This window comes from Protopterus annectens, chromosome 3.part1 (genome assembly GCF_019279795.1).
Source record: "Protopterus annectens isolate FY-2018-M chromosome 3.part1, PAN1.0, whole genome shotgun sequence".
NCBI classification, from domain to species: domain Eukaryota; kingdom Metazoa; phylum Chordata; order Ceratodontiformes; family Protopteridae; genus Protopterus; species Protopterus annectens.
In genome coordinates, this window is record NC_056732.1 from 294,714,705 (window position 1) to 294,729,120 (window position 14,416).

Consider the following 14,416-nt stretch of genomic DNA (forward strand, 5'->3'; position numbering starts at 1 on the left):
AAAACTGAATGCCCATGGTCACTGTTTCTCATACAAAACCTGAAGATTCCATTTGAACAAGCTGGACTAGGGTCTGAAGAGAGAGAGAGAGAGAGAGAGAGAGAGAGAGAGAGAAAGGCAGACTTTGATTCAGAGACAGTTAATCCCTCCACCAGTGCAGTTGCTGTTTCATAAATCTCAGTACCAGTACCTGGAAATCCAAGGGATGAACATGCTGGGTCCAACAATTCTTCACGTACCACTGAATTTTTCTCATGTGTAGTCTGCCAAGTGATATCATGAGGATCACTGATTCCACAAGGCATGGACTTTTGAGGAACTCTCTTACTGAAGCCATATCTAAAGACAGAAATCCAAGAAAATGCCCTGTTAAGTCAGAACTTTGTTTTCTGACAGGAAGGCCATTCTTTCGCTGCTTCTATACAACACTCCAGAAAAACAATTCATTGGGAGGGTGTGAGGAAGGACTTTTGAATGTTGAATTTGAAGCCTAGCTGGGAAATGATGGATGCAACTTCGTCTAAAAACTCCAAACACCTGGATACAGAGTCTGTACAAATCAGCATGTCATCTAAATAAAGAAAAATGTGGATGCCTATGGTTCTGCAATAGGCAACCACTGTAAAGACTTGAGACCCAGTAGATAGCCCACAGGTTAATGCAGAAAACTGATAATGTATGCCAGACACAGCAAATCTCAAAATTTCCAGAAATTGGGGGCAGTAGGAATATCATGATAAGCATTCTTGAAATCTAATCACCATGAAAAAGGAGTCTGGAAGCAATGTTAGGACTGACTGTTAAGGTGCGCATTTTGAATTTTGGAACTTTTACAAATGTGTTTAGAAAGGATACATCTAGGGTGGGGTCTCTAGGAGTGCTCCGTTTTTGTACCAAAAAGATTCTGGAGTACAATCCTTTATCTTTGTGCATGGCAGGCACTGGTAGTACGACCCCTGCATCTACCATGACACTTAACACTGGAGGAAAAAAGCTCTATTTGGTCTGGTGGGTGTGGGGGAATTCTCCTGCAAGAGGAAGGATTTTCTATTCACTGCCAAGTTTCTCATCTCCAAATTATTTCCAGAAGCCATTTCCTTTTGCATCCCTTTTATTCAGCCTGAAAAATTCAACACTGGATCATGTGAAGAGTCAGAAAACTTTCTTCCTTGGATGGCCAACACTCACTTCTTCTCACAGTTGAAGGCTTCCCTCTCAGGATATGGTCAGCCAATCAGGTATCACAGAAACAGAGGAGGAGGCTAGTTTGAGCTTTTGGAAGCTAGCCTGTACCAAGTTACCTTGGCAGATAACCCAAAATTCCACAAAGGCAGCGGGAATGATGAACTTCAAGCAAACTCCACAAAGAATGTAGGTCAGTAGACCTGAACCCCAGGCCTTGAAGCTAAGAAGGCCATGTCTAAATATGTGAGCTGTGACTGAAAAAAAATATGAACTACTGAGCCACCTTATTATCTTAACCACTTAGGCACTCTGCTTCCTATGGTACATCATATCAAAGGGGCAGCTGAGTAACAATTCTGACTGATGAAACACAATTACTTGCTGAAGCACAAAATCTTAAAATGAGATAATGCCATCCCTCACTCTTATGCAATGAAGTCAAATGCAGGACAGTAATAGCACACTGCAATATAGGCACAGGATAAAGGAAGGTGGAAACGCACATCCACTTAAATAGCTGCTGAACTGACTCTAGCATACATTTCATTAACAAGGGCAGTCAGAAACACAGTTATTGACTATCCAGATAATATAAGAGCAAAGGTGGCTCTCAAAACTGCCCTTCAGCAGCAGTGTATAACACCATCAGCTGCAAGGTCCAGGACTATTCTGATGCAAAAGATACCCATACATGAAAGAAACTTGAAAAAATCTGTCACGCAGTCTTGGATTTTAATACACAGCTAACATATTCAGATGTCAGAACTGCTTTAAAGACTGGGGATGATGTAACAGTGTCCGGCAAACTTATCCAGGAACCCTCAATGCAGAAAGATTCATTTAGCACTACTGGTCCTTATGGGATAGCACTGCTTACCTTGCCTTCAAAAACAGTGAGGCTGATGTGAAGATTGTGCAGGGGCAAGAAAATTGCTTCACCATATCATTATCTTATTCTGCAGGTCATCTCCAGTGACCTTGGCTTCTACAGGGGGACTCTTCAAGATGCATTAGCTTACCACGGAAATAGGATAATATGAGGTAGTCATAACAGCCTACAGAGTCACCTGCCATAGCAACTCTGTGGCTAATTAGGATGCACCCAATTTGCCTACATTAATGAAATTTCACATCACCACAGCTTGTTCAACTTTTGTAATATTCTGACTTCTAGGGAATTAGGAAAATATAAATTTTCAGTGGTCTGGAAAATTATGCGTAACCAACAATGTGGCGTAAGGGAAAGGCAGTTAATGAAGTAGGAGGACAACACAGCTGAAGAATATGTTCTTTTCTAGAAAAGGTTAAAGATCCCAAAATCTTTGTCTAGGGGAACCAAACTTATATGACAGAATACTTTAACTTATACTAGGAAGTTGAGACAAAAGAATGTGCAAGTATTTATCTCAAAGGGAATCTCATAGTCAGAAGGGATTGTAAAAACACAAGCCACTCTCTTGGTGACTGGACAATCAGAATCATTACAACCAGCAGATCTCTACACAAACACAGCAGCATTCTGGAGGAGTAAACCAGAAAAATGCTGCACAACTCCATGTCCAATAAACCAAAAGAAATCATTAAAACTGATTAGGGAAAGGGAAATGCTAACCAAGCTACTCTCTACTAATATGCTTTACCCACTTGCATTCTCATCTGCATTCTGCCACAACCTTTTATTTTTCCATCATTATCCATAACGTTTTCCTGAAGAAGTGTTTTTTTTTTTAATCTTACTAAATATCTGTGTATGTAGCTAAGAGACAAAGGTTATTTTTATTACATTTAACTTCAAAGAAAATTTCACTCTTCAGCATTCCCTCTTCTTACTAGTGATTTTTTTCTGTGCCAGGTAGCCACAAAAATCCACAAAAGCTTGCAGAATTCAAAGATGATGATAATAAAAATACCAATCTGTTAACCAGGTAGGCCCAATGGAGAATCCCTTTTCAGAGACAACCCAGGAACAATGTCTGCTTAAGTGGCTTGCTCAAGGTCACAAAGTAGCAAATGAGGGTTGAGGGAATCAAACCTTATACCAAAGGAACAATTGCACAAAACCTTATCCCCTCAACACCAACTGCTAGACTAATCTTTAGACTGAGGTGACCTTTTCAAATTTCTTTAGTCTGAATTACACCAAATAATGGCTCTTGTAGATTGAGGTATTACACTCACTCTGGAGTTCACTGCTGTTTTAAGGACTAAGGCCTAGGCTTCTGTTGTGGGTGCTGATACTAGTTAATAGGACATACATGTTACAATACATTTTAGTGATTGTTTCTGGCTCATTGCATTACACTTAATTCATGACTGCCAATATACAGCAAATATGAAAATACAGTCATTTTAAAATATTTAGAAAATCTACACATACTTTATGTAATTTATATACTTGTAGGTTTCGGCTATCTTATCTTTTAGATTTGCTTACTTACAGTGAGATTTTGCAGATACAAAAAACGTGTAGCTTGAGGGAAGTTTTTCTCAGTCAAGTCCAGAAAGTTACGTCTTTGTTTAAAACTTGATGTTATTCTCACCAAAGTATTTATAAGGCTTATAACAGAGTTAATGTTCTATCTCATTTAGAGTCTTCAAGGAAATGCTCAGTTAATCTAGATAATGGATTTTATTACAGTAACTGTTTTAGACCTACATGTTCTACTAAGCATCGTACACATTTTGCTTCTGAACATAATTAATCTAATAGTATTATAATGTTGGTAAAAATGTTGGAAAGTGTTACTTAGTGATGAATTTTTTCAACTAGGTTACATAATAACCTTCAAGAACACACACTCAACAATACGAAGAAAACAAACTCCAGATTTGGTGCGTCTGCAGTTTAATGGAAAATTTACCAATGGTAAAATAAAAATTACAATAAGGATATAAACAGTCAGACGACGTGCTTCTGCCCTGAACAATCCAGGCTTTGTCAGAGTCTGTTAATACATCTTTCCAATCAATTAAATACTTGCTCCAAGTTAAATCAGCCACCCTTATCAATTAACCCTGTAACAAATGACTGCAAGTCTCCGTACCTGCCAGTTAATAGCCTAAAATTAAATATATAATTCTACCACCTATGTATAAAATTACATAAGAAGATATACCAAAATGGTTTTCAAATAATAATTACACAAAAACACTCAAATTCTAAAATTCATTTGCCCTACATTTAAGTACACTTAAAAGAAGTGCAATTGTTCAAACCGGGTTTGACATCCACATTTAATTTAATCTGACAAATTAATTCCTTCATTTCTAAAGCTGCATCAGTGTTACCACCTGTTTCCTTTACCTTAACCTGATCCACTATGAAGATTAAGAACTTTTTATATGCTGTACAGTCTTTTGTGTATCTAAATAGTGCATTTGATGTCCTTCCCCTTCTAATGTAATGGATGTGTTCATACATATGTTGCCTTAGTTTTCTTGTTGTCTTCCCCACATAAAAGGATGGACAGGTCGATCAAATAGCCACATATACCACATGTTTGGTGTTGCAGATACAAATCCCTGGACATGCTACAGATGTTTCGTAACCAGGGATCATACCATATGGCCCATCATTAACAAATATGTACATCTTACAAGACCCACATTTGACCATTCTTGAGTTGGATATCCTGTAACTACCATCCAGGACCCTCTCTATCATCTCCTTAATATTCTTACCCCTGGAAAATGTTATCAATAGTGTCACCCCATATTTTCTTTATATTCCAGGGTAAATATTAAATTCCAGGTCCTCCTTATGGTCTTAATAAAATGTACTGCATCCTGGTTGTATGGAATCATCATTGTTCATTTCCTATCACCTTTTTTATCTTCACTATTATACATTTCTAACACCTGAAATGTATTTGGATTATCGGTCAAAATTCATCTCCCTAAAGATAGTGCGAAACTTGTTCTCCCTACCACTTTTCACTTCTTCATATGCTTCCTGAATTAATTTGTTAGGGTACCCTCTGTGCAGAAAACTATTGCACAGATTGTCCATCTCCATAAAAAAATTATCACTGTTACTAATCATTCTACAGAGCCGTATCATCTGACCTTTAACTACCCTTGTCTTATGACATAAGAGATGACAGCTCTCAAAATGTAAGGAGTAAGAATATGTCTTTTTCCTGAAAATAGTGGATTGCAAGACCTTATTTTGCACATCTTTATATAATAAAATATCTAAGTAGTCAATTTTCTGATGGTCACTTCTATAAGCACTTTCAAAAAGGTTGTACTTTCCAAAAAATTCACAAATTCTGGTTTAATAGTGTCTTCGCCCCTTCCATAACATTAGAATATCATCTAAAAATCTAAAATAATGTGAGATATACTGCATGTACTGACTCAGAAATACCATTTACTTCTCCAGCTCAGTACAAGGCTGGCATAAATGGGTGTGCATCTGACACCCATAACTACCCGTGAAACCTGATGGAAGTATTCCCCTTCAAAGAACACATAGCTATTTTGTAGAATTCAACTAATAATATAACTTTGACATTAGTTATCTCAAGATCATCGATAAGGGCATCAAAAATTCACAACACTCGCCATGTGGGATCACAGAAAACAGGTTTATCACATCAACAGCAAGAAATGCTATGTTTGCATCCAATGGAACCAGATTAAATACCTCGAGCAAATGTCATGAATCTCTGAGTATGTGCTATCTGTTTTTCACCAGACTCTTACAATGGTCATCCACATAAGCTACCTGGGTTTCTGTTTTAGATGCTCATGCGGCCAACTACTGGCCTCGGGGGGGGGGGGGGGGAGTTAATGCTGTCCTTGTGGATTTTGGGTATTCCAAAGATGGATGGAATAAGTGGGCTGTCAACCCTAAGGAAATCATGCTCATACCCTTTGGTACAGTGTGTCTGCCAGAAAACAATCAATTTTACTGTAAGAGATGTTAATCTTGTTTCTGGATACCCTTTTATAGGTTTCCTCATTGTTAAGAATTTCATGCATTCATAACGTGTCAGTGAGGGGTATAAATAAACTCTTTTTCTTTAGACTTGGCTCAGTAGTCAAAGATTCCCTGTCTTGAAAATATAGAACCAAGTGGGCTGTCTCATGAATAATTTTAACCCAATAAGTAAATTAGAAATATCTGATCTAAATTAGGCAGAAATGTAAACCCCTTCTTAAAAAGGGAAAAATATCCTTCACATAGGTCAGGGGTTTGCAACCTTCACTATCAAAAGAGCCATTTTGGCCCTTCCCCTACCAAATAAAATTCATCTGGAGCCACAAAACATATCTGACCTGTAAAATGAAGATAAGTGTATTAAGTTTTATATAAAAGAACTACGTTTATAGGAACATTAAAAATCCATCCCTATTTTTCTTCCTTTGTTGAGATTTTTATTGGGATTGCTCAATCGCTCTGTGTGTGTGTGTGTGTGTGTGTGTGTGTGTGTGTAAAATGCATGTTAACAGAAAAAGTGTTTTTCGAGCAAATTTCTAAGTTTATAAGAGCAATATTTAAAATATGTCCCTATTTTCTTCCTTTGCTCCTCCTTTATTTGTGGCTCCGTCCAGATTTCTTGTGGTAAGAGTTTCAGAGGTATGATGGAGAGGTACATAAACTTTTCAAGAGATTCTGATGCTGCCAAGGAATTTGTGGAATACATGGTAGAAGAAACCATGTTATTCTAGCAAGTTTTTAAATTTATAAGAGCAATATTTAAAAACCATCGCTTGATCGGTGTGTGTGTATGTGTGTGTGTGTGCGCGTGTCAGTCATGCGGCAGAGTGGCCAAACTACAGGGAGCCACTGCAGAAGGGTGAAAGAGCCGCATGCGGCTCTAGAGCCACAGGTTGCAGACAGCTGACATAGGTGAACGTCACCAAGGTTGTAAATCTTATCTAACAAGTCATTCTGCTGTTCATTGTTTCTTCTACTTATTATACTTAACATCCCTGTCTGACTGAGTTCACTAGTCTCCCCCTCCCTTTGCATCTTCGACCCCCCACCTAAAGTGAGTTCATGAATATCCTGTGGTGGTTCCGGTGAATGTAGGATCCGATTTCTTAGTCTTTCAGATCTTCTAATCGGTTCATCCTCTAAACCATTGTCTCGTAATACAAGTCCTTCACCTATATGATCTGTAGTACGGCCATCAATCCTCTCACTGTTAAAGGAAACTGCGAACCACTGCCCGGTAGTTTCGGATATGCCAAACCCTTTGCATAGTTGCAAGCATCTCTGAAAAGTTTTTTAGCTTTCCTTTCCTGGTTTGGTCAACCATTTTGTCCACTTTATTAAATAATTTGTCATATACATGCATTTGAGATGGAAAAAGAAAATGCTTAATGCTTTTTTTTTTTTTTTTTACCATTGGTGATTTTTCCATTAAACAGCTGACACAATGAATCTGGAGCTTGTTTTCTATGTTACGTAATACTCCTTATTTTTAATTTCAGAGAGGACATCATATGTAAGTTAACAGGTATTTTTCTTTAAAGTATTACATTTATCCCCCTTCCCATCCCTCAGATGCATCCGGGCACCACCCCCTTGTGGAGAGCACTTGTGTTGTTTTGTGATATTATTAATTTAAAAAAATAGAAACTATTAAATTTGATGTCACTGGTAACTATAATTGTAATACTGAAGTTGTGGTTTATGCAATTAAATGTTCTTGTGACTTAATTTACAATGGTGTATCTAAGAGAAAGTTTTGCTTAAGACAAACATATGCATGATATTAAATATGCTAAAACTGATAACCCTTCGGGTGAACATTTATTTTGTCAGGCACAATAAGGACTACTCAGTTTTATTTGTTTGTATATTATTACAAGTTAATGTTCTAGTTTTTCATTCTTGTTTATTATTATACAAATTGCTTCACAAGGAAAGTATTTGTATTTTAAAATATATTAAAATATATTACTTTAAGGCTGTTTGGCATCAATAAGGAATTAACTGGAAGTTCCTCCTTTAATTGAATTTTGTGTTTTTAACTGCTGATAGTTTTTTTTTAAATGTGTATTCATTTATATTTATTTTGTGTTATATCACTTCCCTCAACACTCTGTGCTGTGGTGCTAGAAGTGATGTTTTAATAAAATGTGTATTCATTTATATTTATTTTGTGTTATATCACTCCCCTCAACACTCTGTGCTGTGGTGCTAGAAGTGATGTTTTAATAGATCCCTACTAAAGGTGTTTTCTGCATTGTCATTTTGTTTATTCAGCTTCTTGGTTGTACATCATCAGGGAAATGGAGATCATCATCATACTGATCACTGATGCAGTTGCCTAGGCTATATGAGATTAAATCCTGTCAAGGATATAACAGCCAGCCAGCTTCCAAAGCTTCAGGACACCTTTCAGGTGCCCAAACCATTAGGCAGCTCAAGCTGAGCTGCCTGAAAAGACAGGTTTGTGTGTTAAGCCCTTCAGAGTTTTCATGAGCACTGATGGAAGGAGGCAGTGGCTACTAAAGCACTGATTATTTAAACATCTACTGTTATGCTGTTTACTTACATAACTGTAATATGTTTGTCATATTAATCACTGCTGAGGGACCCTAAGCATAGCTTACAAAATTTGGATGGTGGAAGGGGTCCAACAGCCCCTGGAGAATAGTCCTACCAAAGCCTGATCTAGACCTAGAGAAGGAATCAAGCTTGTACTGCTTTGCAAAAGTACGTACAGAGGGCCAAATTGCTGTTTCTTGAATACTTATAGAATCCAACCCTCTCCAAAACGCCAGAGATGAAGCCAAGATTCTAGTAGAATAAGCCTCAACACAGTCTGGAATAGTTTTGTTGTAGTAGGAACAAAATGTAATAGCCTGAGACAACCATTTGGAAATAGTCTACTTTGACACAGGTTATCCCTTCTTCTTACTGTCACAAGAAATGAACAACTGATTAGAAGATCTGAAAGATGTTGTTCTGAAAAGATGGTGCCTGAGTTGTCTGTGGACATCTCAGGTGTGCAGAATTTTTTCTCCCTCATTTTTAGGTTCAGAAACGAAAACATGAAGATGGATAGTTTGGCATAAAATAAACTCAGATAACATTTTAGTCATAAAAGGAGGATTAGCGCTCAAACAAAACCCTGTCCCTGTGAAAAATGAGATAAGCAGAGGTCAGAGAAATCAGCAAAACAGTTTTTCATGTTAAGAACCTCAAGTCAGCCGGATGAACTGGTTCAAATGGAGCAAGGGTTAGCTTTGTAACACAAAATAAAGATCCCAAGCAGGAGCCACCAGTTTTCTTGAATGTCTCTTATACAGCACTCCTTTCTAAAACATTTTGACATGAGAATAGACTGAAGGAGGGGGATACATGTGCAGACATACTGAAATGGCCAACAAATGAAAATTTGGTAGAGGATAAATTTATTTATTTATCGACAATTGATTTACTGGGAAAGTCCGACTGGGTAGAAGCCCACTTTCAGCAGAGGCCTGGGGAGAAAAGCTCCAAATTATCACAAAACATTTTAAGAACAATAATTTTACAATCTTCAAAAATCAAACAAAAACATCTGCAGTTTAAATAATTATTACAACTTAGGCATAATATGAAAACAATGGTTAAGAATTGGTACAGGTTATATGACAATAATTTAATACTTAGAGATATTTTAGACAGTTTGTAGAGAAATTAAAGGTAAGTTAGCCTAATACTAACAAGAACTGCAATACAAAGAGAGTGAAAAAACAGGCTTATGATATATTTAGACAGAAAGTCATGGTAATTAAGTGAAAAAGGGAGAATAAAGCGGTATAAGGAATAAAAAAGGTACTTATTCACATTTATGGATATAGTTTATCATATTCTTTATCATGGTTTTGAGCAAGAACATATCCAGATTTAGGTAGAAAGTCTTTCAGAGAAGTTTTGAAAGATTGGAGGGAGGGTATTGACCTAACAGATACAGATAAGGAGTTCTAGGTCTTAGCAACCTTGTACAAATACAGACAATTCCCAGCAGATTTAATAGATATGTAGACAGACCAGAGTTTTCTGTCACTGGATCGCAATGACTGATTGGGAACACAGTTGTGCAGAATGTGTTTTAGTGCTGGACAGGCAGATGGATACTGGACAAATTTATAGGTGGTAAGAAGCTGTGTACATGTTAGCTGATGAGGCAGTTCTAACCAATCTAAGCTTTTTAGTGAAAGGGGTGAAAGAAAGGCCATTGGAGAACAACTAACGCAAACATTATAAAACCAGAAAACTGTCTGTTTTACTTTTTGGGGTTAGTAAAGTGTATTAAAGTACTTATTTACCTTGGGAGGGTGGCACTATTTTCAGCTTGACAATGCAAATTAAGCGGGTAAAGGATTACTCCCCAGATGCTGTGGAAAAGTGTTTGCAGGCAAATTCCTTTATAAATTGCTTAACAAATTGTAAGTGTTATTAGATGGTAAAATTTAAACAAGAGGATCAAATGTTTTAGGTTTCATTTTCACTAATAACTGAATGTTTAAGAAAGTAACAGCTTTACCACCAATCACACGTAGTAGTATTCACTTAATTCTGAAATTTAAGAAAAAAAGATCAAATAAATATTTAGTACAAAATAATGTACAAATGAAAACAGTACTATGGAAACAGCCACCTCTTCCTGTCCTCACAGTGCATTATTTAGGTTGAGTTTCCCTGCTTGGCATTCCTACATAACACACTCCAATTTGATAATCATCATGGTGGCACTGCTATGCTAGGAGTGTAAACAGAAAGGTACTTGAAAAGCTGAGGCCCTCCTGAAACTCAAACACATTCATACTTGTGCAGTTACTGAGACACAGTTTCAATGTAGTGACAGTATTCCCTTTACACCAGGGTTTAGCACCTATCATTCCTTCAGGCCTTTGGGTAATTGTGGGGAAATATCTGTATTTGTCAGAAATACATAATTTCATATCAAATTACCCACAATTCTGACTTGGAGCTCCTGGAGATCCAAATCACCATTAGCAAATCCAAATATTACTTTACTCCTAGTTGCAGATCTCCAACAATGCCCCCAAAGATCATGGAAATTATCTTAATACTACTGAGGGTTAAATAGCAAACCAAATACATTCTTGCTAGTGGATTTTGATTTTGTAGGCATTAACTGGCATACTTACACCTCTAAAAATGGATATGCTCAGCATTTCCTGTATTTATTTTAATGCCAATGCATTAGAGCAAATTGTAAGACTACCTACTAGAGGTTCTAATATCCTTGACCTGATCTTTACCACCCTAGTTTCTGCCTGTATTCTATCCTGCATCTCTTCATCCTTAGTTAAATCCGAACACAAGTCAGTCATCTTCTCTGTCAGGTTCAGTGGTACTGCACTACCATCACCAAATGAAAGCATTTTTAAGGACTTCAACAGAGCACACTTACTTCAGCTTGTAGAAGACATATGCAAAATGTCCAACGACCCCCTGCAAATGGACCGGACAAACATGGCTGACATATTCAGCTCTGACTTTTACCAAACAGCTGCATAGAAATATCAGTACCTGTCTTCCCTACATATAATTGCAAATTCTGGAATAAACCTCTTTGGGTGGAACTCGTATATAAATAACCTGCATAACAAAAGAGAAAATTAAGAACAGCTGTAAGAAATCCCCATCCCCTTATCTTAGCTTTATATAACTGTTTTAAACTGTTTTTAATAAGAGTATGTCAAGATTACAGTCAGTCAGTCAGTTTCCATACTGTCTTTTTGGGTTATTATTCAAATTTCAACTATCCCAGCAGATTAATAGAACACTTATTATACACAAAAGTCTACACTACAGGTTGTCCAAAGTGAAATGTGTGTCTTGCTTTTTGAGTCATCAAAAGATCCTATCCTACTCGACCTTCGCTTTTGTTGCAAAAACAGTGGCTCTACAAACATATACACAAACATATACATTAGGGATCTAAATCTACACCAACAAATAAACAAGACTTGCTAAAGGTTCTTAACTTAATGTAGTCCCAATTTATGGAGGAAGTTACCAATATGGGTCAAATAAAGAACTCCTTTAAGTTAGTCCAAATGCTTGGATGGGTAGACAAAAATTTACACCAAGAATGTAATTTGCAGCTCTGCTTGAATTGGGAGGTAAGCTCACAAACTTTTAACTGTGTCTGCTTACAGGTGTATAAGGATAGTAATCTTATGGTCCTCATGATCACTTATCTAGTACAGTTCTTATGTTCCTAAAAAGAAATTAGAACCAACAAATACTGTAGCATGATGTTAAACAGAAATACTATTATTCAGAAAGATAAAATCAAGGAAAATGTGAATAAAAAAAAAATGACAAATTACTAATGCGTTAAGAAGAATCAAAAATAAAAGTATTACCAGGAATGAAAACTAGGACTGCACATGGTATTGTGCAGTACATGTGTTATTACTATATCAATAAGGAAATCTGGAGAAAGAAAAGAATGGGCGCTGTCTACAAAAAGAAGGCAATATGGGAAAAATCAAGGTAACATGGTAATAAGTGGAAAGGCAGTTGAAGACCAAGCAAACAATACTTCTTATATCTGCCATCACTCGACCATGCCTGCTGATGATCTCATAATATGCAACTCTGACATCACTGTCATTATCAACACAGTTTAACTCATTTCTATACATAGGGTCAGGATTACACATCAACTGTTGACGACACCTCCCTTAGTTCAGTGCCACTCACTTATCTTCTCTGACCATCATGCATGACTATCTCAGGTCCTCCCCTTAGACAATCCATCCATCTTTTGGCTGGACATCCTAATTTCCTCTTACCTTCATCCTGTCTTTTCAATTCCTCTTCACCAAATTACCCTCCTTCTTCCTGCATATATGAACAAACTACCGTAATCTGTTCTCCTTGAGCCCTGCAACTGTGCTACTCTGGCTTTTGCTCTGATGTCCTAATTTCTTCATCTATCCCACAGTGAGTGTGCATCCTACCAATCATTTCAAGCACTTCATCTTCATCACCTCAAGCTTCCTCACAGCTTCCTCAACTGCTGTGTCTTAACTGCCCTGGTTTCTGTGTCATACAGAAGCAATGGTCACACCACTGTTTTGTACACCTTACTTTTCAGATTCCTTGGTATCTTCGGTTGCATACTACCCAAACACACTGTGCTGGATGGATAGAGCACCTCTGATTTTAGCTTGGACTTCCTCATTCAGGCTTCCATTCTCCTCAGCTACAACTTACAGACACCCGAAGTTGTTAACCTGTCCCACTATTTCCTCTTTTAGCTCAGTTTTCAGCTTCTTCTGATTTCCCCATTTGCCACCATGGCAACTGCCTTGTCTGTACTAAGTTTCCTAACATGTATCTTCTGTTTTGTATTTCAGTCCTCTAACACTGAAATTAGTACTCAGAATCTGCCTGCAGTGCCACATCATCTGCATACAGCAGCTTTTTTGACTTCTCTCCTCCAATCTGCTTGTTATTGGTGTCCATCACCAGTATGTGCAGGAGTGGGCTAAGAACTGAACCTTAATGTACACCCAACTCCTACAGGGAGCTCCTCTGTGAGTTGTCAGAACACTGTTCACACTTGTTTTGCTAGTTACACGTACATATATATATATATATATACACACACACACACACACACACATATATATATATATATATATATATATATATATATATATATACGGGTCTACTTTGTATAACCGAACTTCCGATTCACCGACACACAATTTACCGACCCCAAACAACCGAAAACACACAACACCGACAAATACCAACAACTCAAAAAAATGAACACCATTACACCGACACAAAAAACGTAAACTACACATTGCACACAATAACATATCCACTAACCTTAACCTAAACCCTAACCCTAATGTCCGACACTACCGCACACTTACCCAACCCGCACCCTAACCCTAACTCACTTAACCCACCCCTAAACCTCAACACCGTCACTATCGCACACTTACCCTACCTGCACCCTAACCCTAACTCACTTAACCCACCCTAAAACATTAAGCCCTTCACTATCGCACACTCACTCCACCCGCATACTAACCCTAACACACTCAACCCTTCCCTATACTACACTACGTCACTATCACACACTTACCTTACCGGAACCCTAAGTCCGACACTACCGCACACTCACCTTTCCCACACCCTAACCTAAAATCCCTCACTATCGTACACTTACCTGTCCGCTCCCCAATCCTAAATCCGTCACTATCGCACACTTACCGGATCGCGCTC